This window comes from Dendrobates tinctorius, unplaced genomic scaffold (genome assembly GCF_039654945.1).
Source record: "Dendrobates tinctorius isolate UK_male_01 unplaced genomic scaffold, ASM3965494v1 ptg000064l, whole genome shotgun sequence".
NCBI lineage: Eukaryota > Metazoa > Chordata > Amphibia > Anura > Dendrobatidae > Dendrobates > Dendrobates tinctorius.
The window spans coordinates 47,187,888-47,201,405 of NW_027361732.1; the positions used below are offsets into that span (position 1 = coordinate 47,187,888).

The window sequence follows — 13,518 nt, forward strand, 5'->3', positions numbered from 1 at the left end:
ATTTTAGGCTTTTTCAGGTAAGTTTTGGCAAACTCCAGCCTGGCTTTTTTATGTCTCGGGGTAAGAAGTGGGGTCTTCCTGGGTCTCCTACCATACAGTCCCTTTTCATTCAGATGCCGATGGATAGTACAGGTTGACACTGCTGTACCCTCGGATTGAAGGGCAGCTTGAACTTGTTTGGATGTTAGTCGAGGTTCTTTATCCAACATCCGCACAATCTTGCGTTGAAATCTCTTGTCAATTTTTCTTTTCCGTCCACATCTAGGGAGGTTAGCCACAGTGCCATGGGCTTTAAACTTCTTGATGACACTGCGCACGGTAGACACAGGAACATTCAGGTCTTTGGAGATGGACTTGTAGCCTTGAGATTGCTCATGCTTCCTCACAATTTGGTTTCTCAAGTCCTCAGACAGTTCTTTGGTCTTCTTTCTTTTCTCCATGCTCAATGTGGTACACACAAGGACACCGGTTGAGTCAACTTTAATCCATGTCAACTGGCTGCAAGTGTGATTTAGCTATTGCCAACACCTGATAGGTGCCACAGGCAAGTTACAGGTGCTGTTAATTACACAAATTAGAGAAGAATCACATGATTTTTCGAACAGTGCCAATACTTTTGTCCACCCTCTTTTTTATGCTTGGTTTGGAATTATATCCAATTTGGCTTTAGGACAATTCTTTTTGTGTTTTTTCATTTAAGACAAATTAAATGAAGATAATAATACCAAAGAATTTGTGTTTGCAATCATTTTCAGGAAGAAACTGAGTATTATCTGACAAAATTGCAGGGGTGTCAATACTTTTGGCCACAACTGTATCTCTATATATAAAAGTGAATGTATGTGTGTGTGTATCACCAACCAATCACGAAGCATCTTTCATTTTACCAGAGCTGTTCAACAGAAGTTGAGCTGTGATTGGTTGCTATGAGCAACAGTTTTCCTTGCAACCAATCACTAAGCATCTCTCATTTCACCAGAGCTGGTTAAAAGCAGCTGAGCTGTGATTAGTTGCTATGAGCAAGTTTTCCCACTTGACAACACCTCAACAGACACTGACATGGTGGGAGAAATCTAGCATCCCCGGGAACATATGCTCCAAGCCATTGTCTGCCCCCCTGAAAGGAGCAGAGAGCACATGACAGAAATGAATCCCCCCTCCCTGCCCATATCCCCATCACACATCCTCCATCCCGTAGGCACATCTTCCCTCTTAAAGGGATTATTGGTATGGAAGTCAGAGAAAATCCATCCAGGGCTTTGACCCAAGGCCTCTCTTAAAGGGATCCCTGGTATGGAAGTTAGGAACGTTTCACTCAGCTCTGTGGTTCTGACCTCAGGGTCTCTTAAAGGGATCATTGGTATGAAAGTTAGGGCAAATCCACTCTGCGCTTTGGTACTGACCCCAGGCCTTTCTTAAAGGGATCTCCGGTATGTAAGTCAGGGCAAATCCATCCAGTGCTTTGGTTCTGACCCCTGGCCCTCTTAAAGGGATCTCCTGCATGAAAGTTAGGGAAAATCCCTCAACGCTCTGACTCTGACCCCAGGGTTCTATTAAAGGGATCATTGGTATGCAAATCACGGCAAATCCACTCAGCGCTCTGGTTCTGATCCCAGTCTCTCTTAAAGGGATCTCCTGTATGGAAGTTAGGCTAAATCCCTCAGCGCTCTGATTCTCACCCCAGGCTTCTATTAAAGTGATCATTGGTATGGAAGTCAGGACAAATCCACTCAGCGCTCTGGTTCTGACCCCAGGCCTCTCTTAAAGGGATCCCCGGTATGGAAGTTAAGACCGTTCCACTCAGCGCTCTGGTTTTGACCCCAGGCTGATGGGATGATGTGGGATATAAGGGGTAGTAGTCCGGTGGATCTGGCTGATGGGATGATGTGGGATATTAGGGGTAGTAGTCTGGTGGCTCTGGCTGATGGAATGATGTGGGATATTAGTGGTAGTAGTCTGGTAGCTCTGGCTGACAGTATGATGTGGGATATTAGTGGGAGTGGTCTGGTGGCTCTGGCTGACGTGGGATTTTAGTGGTAGTATTCCGGTGGCTCTGGCTGATGGGATGATGTGGGATATTAGGGGGAGTAGTCCGGCATGTGCGATGGGATGATGTGGGATATTAGGGGTAGTAGTCCGGTAGCTCTGGCTGAAGGGATGATGTGGAATATTAGGGGTAGTAATCCGGTAGCTCTGGCTGAAGGGATGATGTGGAATATTAGTGGTAGTAGTCTGGTGGCTCTGGCTGAAGGGATGATGTGGAATATTAGTGGTAGTAGTCTGGTGGCTCTGGCTGACGGGATGATGTGGGATATTAGTGGTAGTTGTCCGGTGGCTCTGGCTGACGGGATGATGTGGGATATTAGGGGTAGTAGTCCGGTGGCTCTGGCTGACGGGACGATGTGGGATACTAGGGATAGTAGTCTGGTGGCTCTGGCTGACGAGATGATGTGGGATATCATAGTGAATGTGGCTATGCGGAGTGGGCAGGGCTCTACACTCAGAGATATATATATATATATATATATATATATATTTTCATTATAATTTGTTATAACTAACCGTAGTTAGTTACTATGCCCGGGCAGCGCCGGGCTCTTCAGCTAGTTCAGAATAACAATGAGATCGTCAGTCTGAAATCGGACATATTAGAAAGACACCACTTCACACCATCAGTCGACCGACACCCCCACAGACATTAGACCATCGGCTGAACCTATCGATATCAGTGGGTTCAGACCATTAGTCTAATGGGGGTCCTTACAAACCAAACCTTTACTGCCTTAGACCACTAGGGAGGCAGACATCAGCCTACAGTCCACGACAATGAAGAAATCGATCAAAGACCCAAATTAACAACAGAGAAACGTAGGATTTGCTTCATCCTTTTCCGGCTGAGTAAAGGGGCTCCGCATTCCTTTTCTGACAGGCAATCAGCAGTGCGTGCACAGTTACTTTCCATTGAAGTTTATGGAAGTTATGTACGCCTTGTTTACTCCAATGGTGACCTCTGATAATAACAGTCACTACATTTACAGAACAGGAGGTATGGCCGAGAAGTCTCCATATACCCTCCCATGTGTGAATAGCTACGGCAGTACGCCATGTAACAATGGTTTCTCTAGGTTGTGACACATCACTGATATCACAATGATAGGGAAAACATTTTCGGCCCCGAATGCATATTGTACAATATGTTCCTGTTTCTCTGTAAGCCAACACCATTATGACGATGTCACTTTACTATGGTCATTTCTAGGTATTCTGTTCCCCGCACCAGGACTGAAAGTCAAGCAGATGAAAACAAGTCTGTCATCTGGAGATCAGGAGTCGGGCGGCTCGTTCTGTATAAACACGTTTGTGCAGAGCAGGTTTGGCTAAAAGCAGACAAAGGTTCATCGCTTTCTACCTTTCCTCACTTACCTGCTAGGTGAGCCAGAAATAAGCAGTCTGCAAGGATCTGACTGCAAGGTAGTGAGGTACTACTATACTGGACAGCCCCCACAGCAATTAGAGCGGGGGCTACATGGGTTCATGGTACTTAAAGTTTAAGGCTATGTACCCACATATGCAGAAAATTTCTGCATGAAAACCGGACTCCTTCCCAGAAAACGCGCGTTTTTTTTCCCGCGCGTTTTTGATGCGTTCTTTTCTGTGCGTCCTCAGACACATAGAAAATAGCTGAATATAGCTAAAAACAGACTTTTCCGCAAAATTAATGAGCATGCTGCGTTTTTTTACCGCAAAGCGTTTTTTCGCTGAAAAAAAACGCATCAATATGCACGAAAAGTGCAAAATGCATTAAAATGAATGGGATGCTTGTTTTGAGCGATTTCTAAGCGTTTTTGCCGGTAAAAACACTTAAAAAATGCGAAAAAAAAAACGCTTATGTGGGCACACAGCCTCAAGGGAATCTGTCACCTCATTTTTGGACTATCGGCTGCCGACACCGCCATCAGGGGCTTATCTACAATATTCTGTAATGCTGTAGATAAGCCCCCGATGTAACTTGAAAGATAAGAAAAACAAATTATATTATACCCACCGGGGGGGCGGTCCGGTCTTGGTCCGATGGGTGTCGCAGTCCGGCGCCTCCTATCTTGTAGCAGTGACTTCCTCTTCTTTGCTTCCAGTCGCAGCTCCGGCGCAGGCGTACTTTACCTGCTATGTTGAGGGCAGAGTAAAGTACTGCAGTGCGCAGGCGCCGGACCTCTCTGACCCTTCCTGGCGCCTGCTCACTGCAGTACTCTGCTCTGCCCTCAACAGCTGATAGTCCTAAAATGGGGTGACAGATTTCCTTTAAAAAATGTTAAACGAGGGTTAGTACTGTTACTGTTTTCCAGTTTTTGTTTATATAGATGCCTTAAGTTCTCATGAGGATCCACATGAGCAAAACGGTAAAGGGTTAACAGTCCCTGTTGTCAAGTAACGGAGGCGAGCAATCGTCCTGATTGATTGGCTGGCCTAGTCGTCTGTCAGATGTCACTCTGATTGGTGGAAAAAGTGCGGGAAGGTGAGTTATTTATACCCCGCCCTCAGGTTTTCGCTTCAGTGTCTCGGTCTCTGAAGAGACGAATTATCTGTCACCGGCCCACTCAACCCCTGGAGTTTGCCACATTCATTGAAGGAAAGTCGTCGTGAGGCTTTTTCTTAGGGGAAAGTTTTAATTCTAAAATGGTCCTGAGTTCATTGGTTCTTTATATGGACTTTGCTAACTTTGATTATTTTAGTATTAATTTTATATTTATTTATGTAAAAAAAGTAACCCTATTAAAGCCTCTCGGCCATTTCATGCCAGCTAAGGCCTGTTTCCACACATCCGTTTTTCCCCCATCAGTCAAAATCTGCCATTTTTCTTGGCGGATCCGTTTTTTTCCCCATTGACTTGTATCAACGGCGGATCTTGACAGATGGTCATCCGTTTTTTTATGGATCCGCCAAGACTTTGCCGTCCGCTGAGCGGACAGGACAGACAATGAAAGGTTTTTTTCCTCGGCAGGATCTGCATTTCTGGCGACGGAAAAAAATTCATTCTCTCTCTCTCTCCTTTAAAATTCTTCCTTCTCCTGATCCGTTAAAACAACGGTCTGATGGCAAACGTTGTTGTCAGTACAGGAACGGATCCGTTGTCCGACATTTTAGCGGATTTTAACTGACAGAAAAAACTGATGTGTGAAACAGGCCTAAGGTGACTAGTGCTTTTTTTTATCGTCTGCTTAGTTATAAGAAATAGATGGGGCCTGCGATCCCATGTACAGGGTACAACTCTTCCAGAAAACACAAAGATCATTATCAACTTCCATAATTACCAGCTATGGCTACAGACAAGGGGGCGATAGTTATGCATAGCCTACTCTTTCCCGATCAGGGTCAACGTCAGCTAGTGCCATCCATCTCAGTCTGCGTACCACAAACAGCGGCGTGATCAAAAGGACAATGGCATCAAGTGTCATGGAGAGGAATGATGGTAGTCATGGTATTCTGGCAGTGTGTAATCAGAAGGTGGTACAAAGTGTCCAATAGCCTAGTGTAACGTCCGTCTGCGGTTCTGGGCTGCAGCCAGGCAACACCCCGAGAAACACTGATACCCTTTACCCCTATACAGGGATCTGGATTTACAACAGAGCCCAGGAGGTACTGTCTGAATAGGAGCAGCGGCCAGAGCAGGACGGTCGTCAGAGTGAAGTACAAAAACGGCAGGCAATAGCAGAGTCAATTTCAGGTCAAGGTCAGAGTCAAAAACCAGGAGGGCGGCAGAGGTACAGAATCGTTAGGAAGTAGCAGAGTCAGAATATCCAGGCCAAGGTCACAAAACAGGAGAGTAGCAGAAGTACAGAATCGTCAGGCAAAAGAGGGGTCAGAAATCCAGGCTGAGGTCAGAGTCAAACAAAAATCAATCACTAAGTAACACACAGGGGAACCAAGAATATATCCGGCGGCTTGCAAGACCAGTCCCAAGGTATTTGAGGGATCAGGTCATCCCTCACAGGTTCCTGGACTGGTGATGTCATTAGGGCCGCCCCCAAGACCAGGCCAGATGGAGTTGCAGTAACCCCCTGATGACTGACAGAGGGGCGGAGCCTGCGCCCACCAGACGCCTGCGCAGGAGCCACTTCTCTGTCACCACCATAACTCACGGGCGGACCACGGCGCCTCCCAGTGGCCGAGGCAGGAACAGCCGTCCCCGAATCTGACAGTGAAGTGGCGGTCTGGCGCCTCCTAGTGGCCGTGACCGGAACAGCAGGCCTTGAGTCCAACGGTGACGTGACAGACCGGCGCCTCCTAGTGGCTAAAGCTGGGATCATAGGCCCTGAGTCTGACGGCGACGTAATAGAACCACGGCGCCTCCCAGTGGCCGAGGCAGGAACAGCCGTCCCCGAGTCTGACGGCGAAGTGGCGGCCCGGCGCCTCCTAGTGGCTGCGACCGGAACAGCAGGCCCCAAATCTGACGGAGACGTGACAGTACCCCCCCTTCCAAGAGGGGCCTCCGGACCCTCAAAACCTGGTTTGTCAGGGTGGAGGAGGTGAAACCTTCTAATTAGTGCTTTTGCATGGATGTCCCGCGCAGGGACCCAGGACCTCTCCTCCGGGCCGTAGCCCCTCCAGTGTACCAGATACTGTACGGACCCTCTTACAAGGCGGGAGTCAAGGACACCCTGGACTTCATACTCCAAGGACCCTCCGACCGAAATGGGAGGAGGAGGGGACGGGACAGGGTGAATTGGGGAGCGATACAACTTGAGGAGAGACTTGTGGAAGACATTGGGAAATTTGAAAGACTGAGGGAGTTTTAAACGGAAGGCCACCGGGTTAATCACCTCTATAATCTCGTATGGACCAATAAATCTGGGACCCAGTTTGGCAGACGGTACTTTAAGCTTGATGTTTTTGGTGGAGAGCCAAACCTTGTCTCCAACTCCCAGGTGCGGTCCTTTGGATCGCCGTTTGTTCGCTGCCGAGGTCTGTCTAACCCGGGCCCCTTTCAAGTTAGAGTTTACCTCAGACCAAATGGTTTTTAAACGATGTATATTTTTCTCTACCCCAGGAAGCTCCGACATTCTGGCCGAGAATGAGCCAAAGCGCGGATGCAGCCCGTGGTTGCAGAAAAAGGGGGTAGACTTAATGGAGTCCTGATACTGATTGTTTAGGGCAAACTCGGCTAGTGGCAGATGTTCTGCCCAATCGGACTGGTGTTCTGAGATGTAGCAACGAAGGTATTGCTCCAGAGCCTGGTTGACACGTTCGGTTTGCCCATTGGTTTCAGGGTGGTAAGCCGAGGAAAAAGATAGCTCAATACCAATGCGTTTACAGAACGCCCTCCAGAACTTTGACACGAATTGGGTACCCCTGTCAGACACAATATTGACCGGGGCACCGTGTAAACGTACCACATGTACAATAAACAGTTTACTCAACGTTTCCGAGTTAGGTAACCCCGACAGGGGGACAAAATGACATTGTTTACTGAACCTGTCCACCACCACCCAGATACACGTCTTTCCATCTGAGGACGGTAGGTCCGTAATGAAGTCCATGGAGATGTGGGTCCATGGACTCTCGGGGGTGGGCAAGGACTGGAGCCAGCCGGCAGGGCGAGTATGGGAGGACTTGGCGCGGGCACAGACCTCACATGCTAAGACATATTCTTTGCAGTCCTTAACCACCGTCGGCCACCAAAAATTCCTAGTTATCAATCTGGCGGTATTATTGAGACCAGGATGGCCTGCCAAGACAGAGTCATGTGATTCTCTAAGCACTTGTAGGCGAAACGCAGGTGGAACGAACAATTTGTTGGGTGGCGTAGTGTCAGGGGCTTGTTCTGGGGATTTACGGATCTCCTCCAGAAGGTCCAATGACACTGCGGAGACAATGATCCCAGTGGCCAATATCGGAACTGGTTCACAGTCCTCGGCTTGTGAGGGGCAGAAACTGCGAGAGAGGGCATCGGCCCTCACATTTTTTGTACCAGGGCGGAAGGTGATTATAAAATTAAACCTAGAGAAAAACAATGCCCACCTTGCTTGTCTAGGATTTAACCTTTTTGCTGATTCTAGGTATGTCAGATTCTTATGATCGGTAATTACCGTAATCTTGTGTTTGGCGCCCTCGAGGAAGTGACGCCATTCCTCGAAGGCCCATTTAATTGCCAATAGTTCCCGATTCCCAATATCATAGTTTTTCTCCGTGGGAGAGAATTTGCGGGAAAAAAACGCACATGGACGAAGCTGAGTGAGGGATGTAGTGCCTTGTGATAGCACTGCTCCCACTCCGATTTCAGAGGCATCCACCTCCACAATAAATGGACGGTCCAGATCCGGCTGAACCAAAACTGGGTTGGCCACAAAACTCTCTTTTAACGTAGAAAACGCCTGAATTGCCTCAGGATTCCAGTTGGCCACGTCCGCCCCTTTCCGGGTCAGATCCGTGAGTGGCTTGGCAATCTCTGAGAAACCTCTAATAAACTTGCGGTAATAATTAGCGAACCCCAAAAATCGCTGCAGCGCTTTCAGCGATTTTGGTTGCACCCAAGCCTTAATAGGCTGGACCTTGGCAGGATCCATGCGGAAGCCTTTACCTGAAACCATGTATCCTAAAAACTGTACCTCCTCAGCAAAAAATACACATTTCTCCAGTTTAGCAAACAAGGAGTGTTCACGTAGTCTTTGTAGCACAGAACAGACGTGTTGAGAGTGTGTCACTGGGTCAGCAGAGTAAATCAGAATGTCATCTAAATACACCACGACATACACCCCACAAATGTCTCTAAAAATATCGTTAACAAAGTGCTGAAATACGGCAGGTGCGTTGCTGAGTCCGAACGGCATAACCAGGTACTCAAAATGGCCAAGGGGTGTATTGAAGGCCGTTTTCCACTCATCCCCGTCTCTTATGCGGACTAGATTGTATGCCCCCCGGAGGTCAAGTTTAGTAAACCAACGGGCTCCTGTTAGCTGATTAAAAAGATCAGGGATGAGTGGAAGCGGATACTGGTTTTTTATAGTGATTGCATTCAACTCCCGATAATCAATGCAGGGTCTGAGACCACCATCTTTCTTCTCCACAAAGAAGAACCCAGCCCCAACTGGAGAAATGGACGGTCTGATAAACCCTTTTCTTAGGCTATCTGCAATATAGTCATTCATGGCCTGACGCTCTGGGCCAGAGAGATTAAATATTCTTCCCTTAGGGAGACGGGCATCCGGAATCAGATCAATAGGGCAATCATACTCTCTGTGAGGGGGTAGCTTTTCAGATTCTACAATAGAAAAGACATCCTCAAAATCTCTGAAAGCAAACGGTATGCGGGGGGTTTTAACCTTAACTTGGTTTACTGCCAAGGATATGCAATTTTTCTGACACTGTGGGCTCCAGCGTACAACGTCACCCAAGTGCCAGTCGATGACAGGATTGTGCTGGCGTAGCCATGGCATACCCAGAATAACTGCAGAGGTTAAATTGTCCATCACAAAAAATGACACCAGCTCAGTGTGTAAGGCTCCCACAGACATGGCAACCTTGGCAGTAACAAACTTAACCCCCTCCTGAATAATGGACGTGCCATTAATAGCCGTGGTTTTAATAGGGGCATTAAGTTTTAGTAGAGTTACACCCAAATTCCTAGCAGTCAAGGAATCCATAAAATTTCCTTCAGAACCACTATCCACATACGCGTTTAAACACAGCGATTTCTGACCACATGAAACTGAAATGGGTAATAAAACTTTAGCCGCATCTGCGGGCAATACCTGAACCTCTGGGCAACCATAGCCAGAGTAGTTGCCCAGAGGTCGACGTGCCAGGAGCATGGATCTCTGAGGTGCAGCTCTCTCCCTGAAGACTCCAGACTGCCGCATAGTTGTCCAAGAAAATGAGAGAGATCTTCCAGGCTGTGCACTGCAACAGGTGTTCAGGCCAAAAATCAGCTCAGTCAGAAGAAGAAAAAAAAAAAAAAAGTTCAGGGAGACTGCTTTTGTATATGTTGGGTATATACACAAGAAGCAGTTAATTTTATGGCCGGATATAATGTAACGTCCGTCTGCGGTTCTGGGCTGCAGCCAGGCAACACCCCGAGAAACACTGATACCCTTTACCCCTATACAGGGATCTGGATTTACAACAGAGCCCAGGAGGTACTGTCTGAATAGGAGCAGCGGCCAGAGCAGGACGGTCGTCAGAGTGAAGTACAAAAACGGCAGGCAATAGCAGAGTCAATTTCAGGCCAAGGTCAGAGTCAAAAACCAGGAGGGCGGCAGAGGTACAGAATCGTTAGGAAGTAGCAGAGTCAGAATATCCAGGCCAAGGTCACAAAACAGGAGAGTAGCAGAAGTACAGAATCGTCAGGCAAAAGAGGGGTCAGAAATCCAGGCTGAGGTCAGAGTCAAACAAAAATCAATCACTAAGTAACACACAGGGGAACCAAGAATATATCCGGCGGCTTGCAAGACCAGTCCCAAGGTATTTGAGGGATCAGGTCATCCCTCACAGGTTCCTGGACTGGTGATGTCATTAGGGCCGCCCCCAAGACCAGGCCAGATGGAGTTGCAGTAACCCCCTGATGACTGACAGAGGGGCGGAGCCTGCGCCCACCAGACGCCTGCGCAGGAGCCACTTCTCTGTCACCACCATAACTCACGGGCGGACCACGGCGCCTCCCAGTGGCCGAGGCAGGAACAGCCGTCCCCGAATCTGACAGTGAAGTGGCGGTCTGGCGCCTCCTAGTGGCCGTGACCGGAACAGCAGGCCTTGAGTCCAACGGTGACGTGACACCTAGATACTGGACAATGACGAGTGAATTAATTTACAGGTTGTGCACAGCTATAACACAGCACCATGAGCTCTAAGGCTATGTTTACCATTTGGATTTTCCTGCATTTCTCCTGATGTCTTTCAGGATTATCTTTTTTTCTTAAGGGAAAAACATAATTAAAAACAAAAAACTTCCTTTCGCTCACAGCTCTACTTCTGGCCCAGTGCTTCAGGATGGACTAGACATGCTAGAGTTACTCATTGACTTGGCCAACTATGCCCTAAGCTCTTCATACTGTTACTGATCGAAAAACGCAGACTGAAAGTAATGGACACATGCATCATCACCAGAATTGAGTTGAATACAACTTGAGGGTTACTTCTGCCAGGGTTGACTATAACTTGAGGGTTACTTCTGCCAGGGTTGACTATAACTTGAGGGTTACTTCTGTCAGAGTTGACTATAACTTGAGGGTTACTTCTGTCAGGGTTGACTATAACTTGAGGGTTACTTCTGTCAGAGTTGACTATAACTTGAGGGTTACTTCTGTCAGGGTTGACTATAACTTGAGGGTTACTTCTGTCAGAGTTGACTATAACTTGAGGGATACGTCTGTCAGGGTTGACTATAACTTGAGGGATATGTCTGTCAGGGTTGACTATAACTTGAGGGATATGTCTGTCAGGGTTGACTATAACTTGAGGGATACTTCTGTTAGGGTTGACTATAACTTGAGGGATACTTCTGTCAGGGTTGACTATAACTTGAGGGATACTTCTGTCAGGGTTGACTATAACTTGAGGGATACTTCTGTCAGGGTTGACTATAACTTGAGGGATACGTCTGTCAGAGTTGACTATAACTTGAGGGTTACTTCTGTCAGGGTTGACTAAAACTTGAGGGATATGTCTGTCAGGGTTGAATATAACTTGGGGCTACTTCTGTCCAAGTTAAATACATCTTTAGGGCTACTTCCCTCAGGGCTGAATACAACTTGAGGCTTACTACTATCAGGGTTGAATATAACTTGAGGGTTGTAAGTGTTGGATATAATTTTTCAACCCTGTTCAGACAGGTACCGTATATAACAAGATCTGACATCTCAAGTTTGTCAACATTCTTATTTTGCTTTTAGAAAAGTCGAATTTTTAAGGCTTGCTGCATATTCAGCTAATAGCAGCTGATAAACATGCACACTGGGAACGACAGGGAATGCATGGGTTCTGACAAAGCTATAGTATATATATATATATATATATATATACACACACACACACACACACACACGCTAGGCATGACGGGGCGTGCATGTGTTCTGTATATGGAGAGGGAAGTAAGCCACTGCATCTCTGATAATGGATTGTCTACAAAAAAAAAAAAAAACAGAAGTATCAGGTGTTTTATACAAAATGCTGGATCCTTCACATCCCGACATCATAAGCCAGAAGAGTGGTGACTAGTGTTGAGCATTCCGATACCGCAAGTATCGGGTATCGGCCGATATTAGCTGTATCGGAATTCCGATACTTAGTTCCGATACTTTTTTCATATCGAATACCGGAATCGGAAGATCCCATAATGCTAGGAGCCCGCTTGATTTGATTCAGCCAATGGGGATCCTCGGAAGTGTGGGCATATCCTGTTAGGCAAGTAGGCATGTTAACTACTGGCATGGCTGTGATTGGCTGCTGAAATGATGTCATGATGCACTATAAAAAGCGCTGCAGCCGCCATTTCTGGTCACTCTGCTGTGAATTCAGTTAGGGACAGGCTGCTGTTGAAGACTGTGAGGGACAGTTAGAAATAGCGATTCCACAAAACATAGTGCTTAACCCAGGCTACATAAACCACCACTGTAGCTTGCTTTTCCCTAGCAGCGCTGTTTTCACAGCTGTCTGCAAGGGCTGTGTGAGTGCAGACCCACGCTGTGTAGTGTGTCCTGCAGGCACGTCTGCCTGTAGGCCGGCCAGCGTGTGTCTCTGCCTCATACACATTTTTCTTTTATTGCTGCTTTTTTTTTCTCCTGTATAGTGTGCTTCCATACGTATCCATATACGTTGGTTGCAAACACTAAAGGAGTGGACAGCGGAGCCTTTCAGCAGCCTTTCAGTGCTATAGCCCATTTCTCTGCACGGTTTTTGGCTGTCTGATAGGTCTCTCTGTGTGTGAGTGCAGCTCACGTTGCAGTGTGTTCTACAGCCACCGCTAGCTGTAGTCCGCTCAGCGTGCGTCACTGCCTCATACATAGTCCTTTTTTTGCAGCTAATTTAGCCAGATTTTTGCTCCTATATTAGTGTGCTTCCAACCGCATCCATTGTCATTGGTTGGTTGCAAACACTATATAGGATTAGATAGAGGAGCCTTTTTGCTGGCTTGTGCCCTTCAGGGCCAGCCAGACTAGTATCACCCTATTTTTTGGAGCCTCATCAATTGCATTGTAGGTTAGCTTCCTGCATTGTAATCGCTCCAAAAAGTTTGTGATACTATAGCTTTCAAACTTTGGTCACATCCTTTTCTTTCCTCCCCCCCCAAAAAAAGGAAATAAAGTTCACCAAACACTCCACTTTACAGTTGTCTAGGCCACATTAGATCATATTAAAGTGTAGTACACACACTCTTAGCCAAATTAGTGTTTCTTATACTGGTTAGCAGGTGTTCAGGAATAAGAACACTAAGCCACCCCTTTTTTACTTTTCTGCCTATCTTTATCAGTCTACCAAGATGAAGAAGGCAGGGAGTAAGGCACGTGGTCGTGGCCGTGGAGTTTCAGC

At 47.0% G+C, this 13,518-nt stretch overlaps 1 protein-coding gene across 2 annotated transcripts in view; it reads right to left on the reverse strand.

Annotated features, from left to right (window-relative positions):
* TBC1D4 (TBC1 domain family member 4) overlaps window positions 1-13,518 on the reverse strand; it is a 235,228-nt gene that overhangs the window by 194,657 nt on the left and 27,053 nt on the right. The gene's annotated exons all lie outside the window — the stretch shown is intronic.